General features: G+C 42.0%; 1 protein-coding gene across 15 annotated transcripts in view; it reads right to left on the minus strand.

The window, feature by feature from the left end:
* The window catches only part of Phf21a (PHD finger protein 21A), a 171,352-nt gene extending 162,135 nt beyond the window's left edge, over window positions 1-9,217 (minus strand). For 11 of the 15 annotated variants that reach the window (XM_026787807.1, XM_026787805.1, XM_026787810.1 and 8 more), the window contains exon 1: window positions 6,832-8,432. The gene's annotated coding sequence lies outside the window, so the exon portion shown is untranslated. Of the gene's footprint in view, window positions 1-6,831; window positions 8,433-8,960 lie in introns of those variants that run through there. The other 4 variants (XM_026787806.1, XM_026787800.1, XM_026787803.1 and 1 more) reach the window with 2 other exon arrangements.
* Window positions 9,218-9,258: the final 41 nt, after the last annotated feature.

Raw genomic sequence — 9,258 nt, forward strand, 5'->3', positions numbered from 1 at the left:
CCTGTCCTGGAACTATCTCTTGTAGACCAGGCTGGTCTTGAACTCACAGAGATCCGCCTGCCTCTGCCTCTCGAGTGCTGGGATTAAAGGCGTGCGCCATCATCGCCCGGCTTATTTGAAAATTCTAACGGTATAACTGAATCCTGCCAATACCCTGCTCCTGGCTCATTTGTCCTGTTCTGGGCATGTGTCTTTTAGGTAGAAACTGAGGCACACGGCCACTTAATGCACAGCAGAATCGTTCTAAGCCACATTGTTACCATAAGCCAGAATCCCAGGGCCTTTAAAAACCACCTGGACTTCTAAACAAATTGCAACATAAAAAGAAGTAAAAAGGTGAAGGAAGCATTTTTAATACAAATGGCTGCTGCTAACTCTAAGCATTTCCTGAGCCTTGACTGTATGCCAAGCACTACACTAAGTGGCCTTCTGCACCCAATCCCTGCAACGGCCCTCGAAGAGATAATAAGATACTTTCAAAAAAAAGTTTTGAAATCTTATAAATGAAAATTTAAACTCTACAAAGAAGCTTCCCTTTTTCTCTCCCTTTCAGGCTGCATCTTCTAGTACTCCATCTACGTGGAGCAGGGTGGAGTAGAGTAAGCCTGTAAAACCAGGACTCCAGAGCAGGGGCAGCAAGATCACAAGGCAGAGCTAGAGTGAGAGCCTCTCTCAAAACTAAGGGGGGTGGGGTGGGGTTGGAGTAACAAGACTGTGAGTTCAAGGCCAGCCTGGACTATACTGCAAGATTCTGTTTTAAAAATAAAATGAAATATTTCAATTATATTGAATCATTTATTTTCAGAAAATGTTTTCTCAGTTAAAATGACAATTATTAGAGAAGCAACACAGAACTCTGATTTTAAACACTGGTATAAAAATCCCTCTGCCCAAAATAACAGCTGAATAACTGTCCCCAATGGGGCAAAAGGATTAGCATGTGTGTCAGGCCTGTCAAAGAGGCTTCTACTGCCCACACTGGAGAGCAATGACACCAGACTTCTGTTGTAACCTATTCCACCACACGCACAGAAACCACTTAAAATTCCCAAGTTTGGAATAGGTTATTTTGCATTTAAATCTTATAGAAGCCAATAAAAGCACTGCGATAAACCAGAACACTAAGCTGTTTATGAAGAATGACTCTAGAATTCCAGAAGCAGAATAATTATGATTTTATTAATTAGTGAATTTTCTTTAAAAAAAAAAGTTCTTAGATGCTTAGAGACCTATGTATAAAATGGAGTAAGCAAGAAAGAAGAGATCTCGGTGCTAGCTAAACCAACTACAAGCCCCAGCATGCAATGTTCTAATATGAAGTTAAGAAAAAGCTGCAGTGCACCCTGGGATTTGTAGTAAGCAAACCAGCTTCTCATAACAAGTTTCAGGAAAGACTGAACTATGGAGCGCAATCTGATTAGGTCTTATTTTCAGGGTCTAATCAATGACCAGATTTGTTTATTCTTTGCTCTGGTACTGCTTCTCTAGCACATACTAGAGAAAGTATTGATTAGCATTAATATTTCCCACTAGAAAAATCTTATATGCACAAAATGTTTTAAATATAATTCGTATGATAGAAATGCAATTTAAACTTTTTAAAATAAGTTTTGTTGGATCAGTTGCAACATTCTTATCATCTCTCCCCCTCCCCACAGAAGCAGCTTTGGTTGTACAGTGTCTCTTTTAACAATTATTCAAGATATATTTTTAAATAATTTTTCTTGAAAAGTTTCAAGAAATTCAAACCAAGCATTTCTTATACTCTGGGACTGCCCACTAAGAAAGTATTCTTACAGTAATATGCATACACATCCTCACAACAAAATACCCAAGTTCTTCTTTTGTCAAACCCTTACTTAACGGTTATACCCACCACTCATCACTTCTAATTCTATACACACATTTCTGTACAAAATTCTTAGAAAAAAAATCCAACTGAAGGCCTAATTCTCTCATTCACAGATTTCCTTCAAAAATACAAAAGTCTGTGTAAGCTACTAATAACATGTCCAAAGCGAAGCTGGCAAATCTGAACTGCAGTTTATGTATATACGGTTCCTGTGGGCACCCTATTCTCCAAGACTCTCTGGAAAGCAGCTGAGAAAAAAGTGCAGTCTACAGCAAGAGGCTACCACAGGTGGTGGGTTATTTTCAGGCAACGGTACCTTCACAAAGATGCTGTGGAATACAGTCCAAGAAACTAACAAGGAGAGATAAGCTGGCACAGATGAACACAATCCAGCTAAAAGTCACCTGCAGTGTATGCTAACCCATTTCACCATAAAAGTGACAGGCTACTAAAGTACTTGAAGACTGTCCATAAGGCCAGACACAGCAGTTGCCATGGTTACTCTCACCCACTTTTATCATGAAATTATTGTCATTACCCTGAAATTTAGGGTACTGACTTAAATGTTAAAAAGGAGAGAAATCAGTGCTTTCTGATTTGTGAGCATGCCACTGTAGAAATGCACGTGGCTAACAACACTGGAGCTGCAGCAGAGAAGTAAAATCAATGCCTTTCTGCTGCTCCTGCTGCTCCTGCTCCTCAAGCACTGACAGTTTGTATTTTCAGTGCAGCCAAAACAATAAAACAAAACCCATCTTTTTGGCCTGTGTCTGAGTTATGTTTTTCCCTGAGGCCCACAAAGAGCGTCAAAATAAAACTATTAGGCCCCACCCCTTCCACCTACATATTACTGGATCCAATATACAGTAAGAGTTTTCTGAGACTGTACATGAACTTTTTTTTTTTTAATGAATAAAAGTAAGAGGAATAGAGGAAAGGGACTTGCAGAGTATAGGGAAGAGAAGCAAGGGTGTAGATTCAAAATGCCAGAGTCTGTGAATGAAAATTATTCCCACAAGGCTGCAAGGATGAGTGAAGCCCACAGTCTACATGGGAAAGCTCACCGCTAACCCATAGCCAGGTGGGAAAGTTGTTCTTAAAAGCCTATCCCAAGACGGGCATGGTAACTCATCCCCGCAAACCCAGCACTTAGGGAGCCAAAGCACAAGGATTACCGCAAATTCTAGGCCAGCCTGGGCTCCTTAGCAAGACCTCACCTCAAAAAGAAAAAAAAAAAGACTATTCCAACATTGTTTCAGATAACTATCCAAAGAATTAGCTAAAAGTCTATAGAACGTGAGAGCATACAAAGAAGAAACTATGCTCTTTAGAATAATTATCTGGGGGAAGACGGATCAGTAGGAAGAGCACTAGTTCTGTTCTTGCAGAGGATCTAGGTTCAGTTCCCAGCACCCACATGGCAGCTCACAGCTGCCCATAACTCTAGCACCAAGAGATCTGACACCTCTTCTGGCCTCTTCCAGCACCAGGCACTCATACATACACATAAATAACAATAAATAAATCCTTTAAGAAATAATTATTTATAGTAAGTTTGATGCATATTAACAAACTACCGCTTAAAAATAAATCCCAAAGTGCCAAAAATATACACTTGATATAGGTAATATGATCAAGACATATTGCTATGCTTCTAAAGATGACTTAGGTACAAAAAAGTCACAGGCAAATGCTCCTGAGAAGTCAATATAAAAACAGCACAAAACAATATGAAAACTCAAATGTTTCATCTATCTGAATAGACACATAAAGGAATTCTAGCAAAGGTCAGAAACCTAAAACTTAAACATAAAATCCTTCAACAATAAAACACTAAGTATACAAAATTTAAAAGTACACTGATGTAATTTTAACATAAGAATTTCTTCACTAAATAATAACCTCAGTGTTCACCATGCCATAAAAAGCTACCACCATCATGAGAGGTTTCCTTGTAATCTAAACAGTTTAATGCTTTTCTCACCCGTCCCAAAAGCACGTTTTTATTATTTACTTTCTAACTTGGGCTATTTCATTTATAAAATTCAGAACACTACACTCCTAAACACAAGGATTCCCAAATAACCCTACTTGTCATTTATTATTCCAAATTTGTAAGCAGAGTCTATGAAGAAAGACACTTTTTGGTTATTTTTACACACACACACACACACACACACACAAGCATTTAAGCCTCTAGAACTGAGTAGTCATCCCCTCATATAACCTTCTAAAAGGAGAAACAAAAATAGCATATATATTTAGGTAACACTAATACACAGCAATGCCCATTTCACTAGGAAACAAGTAAGCACTTTTCAGAGAGTTAGTCAGTCAAAACTTCAGCAGGACATCTGTTACTCTGTATATTAATAAAAGTCTACAAAGAGTCCAGGAACTTCAATATTCGCTAAAGTCAATTACTACCACACAAGAGAAAAAGGAAGAAAACTTTTAATAGGAGACATACATTTCATACTGTCTTCAAAAGGAAAAAATGCTTTTGTTTAATTATGGAAAACTGCCTAAGCAGCATTTTTTTTCTTTCTTTTTTTTTTTTATGTTTTGGGTTTTCAAGACAGGGTTTCTGTTCTGGGACTCACTCTGTAGACCAGGATGGCCTTGAACTCACAGAGATCGGCCTGTCTTTGCCTCTCTTAGTGCTGGGATTAAAGTCCTATGCCACCATCTCACAGGCATTCTTTTTCAAACAAAGCTTCAAAAGTATAGCAGAGATTTGGGTAACAGTGCAATTTTTTTTTATTTTATTTTTTTTTATTTTTTTATTTTTTTTTTGGTTTTTCAAGACAGGGTTTCTCTGTAGCTTTGAAGCCTGTCCTGGAACTAGCTCTTGTGGACCAGGCTGGCCTCAAACTCACAGAGATCCACCTGCCTCTGCCTCCCAAGTGCTGGGATTAAAGGCGTGCGCCACCATCGCCCCGCCAACAGAGCAATACTTTAAAAACAAAATACATAATATCTAGCATGTACTTTTAATTCATTAATTCCCTAACTGATACGGAAGAACTTAGCATTTTAAAGCAGAATTTTGCTTGTATCTGAATCTGTTATCTAGCTCATCAACAATGTCTACATGGCTTCTGACAATTTACAAAGAACTTTCACATGTACTATTGAATTTGATCTTGCTGAAAAAAAATACAATGATACATGTACAAAACTGAAAGCAGGTCCATCAAATTTTCTATGTGTTTCTAAGTTTCAAAACTTTGATACAAAACTTCACAAGCAATCACAGTAGCTTATTTTGACTCAATTCATCTAACACTAAGAATTTCAAAAGACCATGTACTGTGAATACCACGAAAATGTTAAAGTAACTACTTTTATCCTTCTGCAGGCATTGTTAAAAGTTACTAATAGACATGCCAACAAAGATATACTCCCACAGGTGTAACTTTTCTTCAAGTTTATTTTTCTTGAGATAAAGTCTTATAATATAGGCCAGGCTGCCATTGACTTTTAAAGTGCCTGCTTAAAAGCCTACTAGGATTACAGGCCAAGTACTGGAATTACAGAGCACGCCACTTAATTTCACATATAGTTTAAAAAAAAATCAGTCTTTGAAAGCCAGCTTAAATATAGCAACTATAACAGGTGGTGGTGGCATGCCTTTAATCCCCAGCATTCGAGAGGCAGAGACAGGAGGATCTCTGTGAGTTCGAGGCCAGCCTGGTCTACAGAGTGAATTCCAGGACAGGCTACAGAGAAACCCTCTCTCAAAAAACAAAAACAACAAACAAACAAACAAACCACCAAAATATATATTTATATTATATATGGCAACTGTATCTATAAACTTGAATGTCTAAGAAGGCATCTAGATTAGAATCACTGTCCACAGATTCAGGTAGAGGGAGGAAAAAAACCCAAGAAAAATTATTCTTCCCCCACACAATATCCATTTTTTTCCAACAATGTCTGTATATCCTATTTATACTAATATCATACTTATAAGACCTAAAGACCTACATCATGCCACTTATTTTTGCTTACTGCAACTTGAAAGGATTTTTTTCAAATTATGTTTTACACTCCACATATAAATACCAAAACTCCCCTTTGAAAGAAAATAATCCTAACAGCACCCTACTCTTAACCCCAGCATCCACAATAATAAACTTATTCTGCATAGTATAATAGGCAGGTAAAAAGCCAACTTCAAATAACAAAGGCTATTTATTAATAGTATTTTAGAACAGACTTTTACTCCTGTTGTTCATAAGCTAAGGGACTTTCAGTAAGTAGCAAGACTCTTAAAATTAGAGATTTCCTTTGACTTTTGTAGCGCCTCCTACTGGATAGCACCAGAAATCTTCGTGTAAACACAAGGATGTTTCTGAAGCAGCTCCTTCCAGAAAACGGAACAGGAACAAGCGTTGGCCAATGAAAGCCAAAGGAAATAAATAGCGGCCCATCCATGACTTACATCCCTGTAAAATAAAGTATGGCCCCAGCAGGTGTCTTTTCAGTGTGTTATTCTCCCAGCTCTATACGGATTTGCCTGAGTCCGAAGTCTGAGCACTTTAATAATGTGAAGCCAACTAAAATCTCAAGTTGAAAATGTCTTCAATAGCACTTAAGAAAAAAGAAAAGAGAAAGATTTTCAGAACAGGCAAGCACATAACGCCGGTCCAAAGGTGTACATTGTTGTGTTCGACATCGGAAGTCTCAAAGCCCCTGGGGTAGCTTCAGTCAGAGGCTTGGGCTTTCAAACTGTCCTGCACTATTCCCAGAGTCTTCACGTTAAGGATGGCAGTACACATACTGAGGAGTTGAGTGCTTAAAATTTAATAAACATGTACATTCCTACACTCAACATTCTTCTCTGCCACCAAAACATGTCCTGAATTTTTTTAAAATGTACTCTAAGACATGTAAAATGGCCCTCAGTAAGCTAGAGTTAAGCTCACAACAGATACACAAGTGAAGAGAGAAGAAAATAGAAAGGAACTTACCGAAATTAAAATGAGTAACAGTATTCCCAGGAAAATCTCAGTAAGGCTTTCCTACAAGGCTGTAAACCAAGTAGATGGTAAAACTTTGAAAAGGGGGAGGGGGCTGACCTATTTATTTCCACTGCCCCAATGCGAGACATGAAATGTAAACAAGGAACAAAAAGTAACCTTACACTTCTTAGCCTCAATTTGAGCCCCCCAAAGAGGCCCTCGACAAAGCTACAGATGATGCTGAAGAGATCTCTGTAAAAGGCGATACCCCCCTTCATGCCCCCAAAAAGCCACCATAAAGAGTGTCTGCCAAAAGGCTTCCTTCCTAGAGTGCACAACTGCTTTAAAGGAAAAAGGGAGGAAAAAACCTTCAACCAGTGCAAATGAATCTGATTCTAACATTGAGCTATCAATTATTAATAAATAAATGCCTTTCCCTCTCTAACTTCCTCAGCTCAAGACTCTACATTCCTGATACTACCATCAAGCATAACTAGCATCCCAGCTATGGAGTAAAATCTTAGAAGTTAAAAAAAAAAAGCCACAAAGTTCACTGTCAAGGCCAGTGCTGAGGCCCACACATGCCGAAACCTTAAAAATCACATTTGAGATTCTAGAAATCCACACTCCCAAAGACATCATTCAAAAACAACACAATGTGGACGTGCAGAGGGAGATCCTCTACTTCAAGACCTAAACAAAGAATATTTCAACATATGACCGGAATATGATGACACCGGATTCACCCATGAAAACAAAACCTGCCTACCATTAGCCGCCGTACCCTATCTCAACAACTAAACTACTTAGAAATCACTCCCAGCACATCTACACCCCACAATCGGCATGTGGCCTCCTCCCGGGGTGCAAGCCACAAGACAAAGTTGAAAGGAGACCTTTCTCGCCCGGTGCCCCAATGTCCACATCAAACCCCTCCCCTGCCAGGGCCACCTTGCAGCTACCCACCATTGCGAGCGTGGTCAAGAGAGGAGGAGGAGATAGGGGGGAAAAACAGAGAAAGAAATCCTAACAGCACCGCTCAGCAGAATAAAGAGAGCAGAGAGAGGATGACGAGAAGTGTTGGGAACTGCGTGCACCGCGGGGCTGGACCAAACGGAAAGAGTCCCACTCCGCGCGCCCCTCCCCCCGCGGCCCGGGGGGAGGGGCGGCCGCGGCCCCTCTCTGAGGGGCCTGTGAGTCCCCGGCCCGCGCGGGGTCCCGGGGCGGCGGGCCGGCGGCGACGGCGGGAGGGCCGCCCCGGGGTAAGGGGTGCAGGCGGACTCCTCGGAATAACAAGTTGCAGAAGAAGAAGAATAAGCGGAATTTCCCCAACGCTGCTCCGGCCACCCAAGACAAATGCACCAACACACACTCACTCATACACACTCGGGCCCGGCAGCGTCAGCAGCCGCAGCTTTTTCTTTTTCTTTTTTTTTTTAAACCAGATCTCTCAGTCACCAAACAAGATGGTTTTCCAAAAAAATTAAAAAAAAATTAAATTAAATAACCATAATAAAAACTTCCCCCCGACAGCATCCCGGGGTGTGGGGGTGGGGAAGGGGCCCAGGCGGCCATCCCCCGGCCGCAGGCACCCGCGGGGGGGGGCCTCAGCCCGCGCCCCCCCCAGCTCGACCCCCCGCCGGGACGCTGTGTCGCCCCCTCGCCGCCACCCCCGACGCGCCGCCCCTGTCACCCGCTCCGGCCCTGCACTCAGCGCCCAGGCTCCCGAGGCTGCTCATAAACTTACTTCCAATCTATCCTAGGGAGGGGTGGAGGGCAGAGGGAAGGAAGGGGGGAGACGAGGTATTCCCATTGTCTTTTTTTTTCCGGGGGGGGGAGGAATAGGAAAAGGGCACGCAGGGGGCCGCCCCGAAGGGGAAGTTATTGCTGAAACCTCAAGTTGACTGAGGGGTCCTGACGAGAACACCCCCTTTCCCTCCTCCCTCCCACACACCCCTCCCTTCCCCCTACCTCCCCCCCACAACAAACTCCAAGCAAGCAGCCCCTGCTCCTTCCCAGAGACAAACACCAGAGACAAGACAGAGGGAGGGGGGAGGGAAGGGAAATAGAGCTACTCAAGAAAAAAAAAAGAGAGAGGAGAGTGAGGAAAAGAGAATGGAAAAGCTGGGATACTGCACCCTCCTGCTGCTGGCTGGCTGTCCCCCCTGGCAGCTGGAGGCAGGAACTCTGAGCAGGAGAAGCAGGAGGAGGAGGAGGAGGGAACTCTTCTTCATGGGGAGGGAGGGAAGAGGCTGGAGCTGCTGCTGCTGCTTCTGCTGCTGCTCTGGGCCTCTCGCACTTTTTAGATATTAGTGTGTTAAGATGGTAGGTTGTTCCCTTCTCCCTCCTCCTCCTCCTCTCCGCTCTCACTCACTCACTCACTCTCTCTCCTCTTCCTCTCTCTCTCTCTCTCTCTCTCTCTCTCTCTCTCTCTCT

Source organism: Microtus ochrogaster (assembly GCF_000317375.1).
Source record: "Microtus ochrogaster isolate Prairie Vole_2 chromosome 14 unlocalized genomic scaffold, MicOch1.0 chr14_random_1, whole genome shotgun sequence".
In the NCBI taxonomy this organism is placed as follows: Eukaryota; Metazoa; Chordata; class Mammalia; order Rodentia; family Cricetidae; genus Microtus; species Microtus ochrogaster.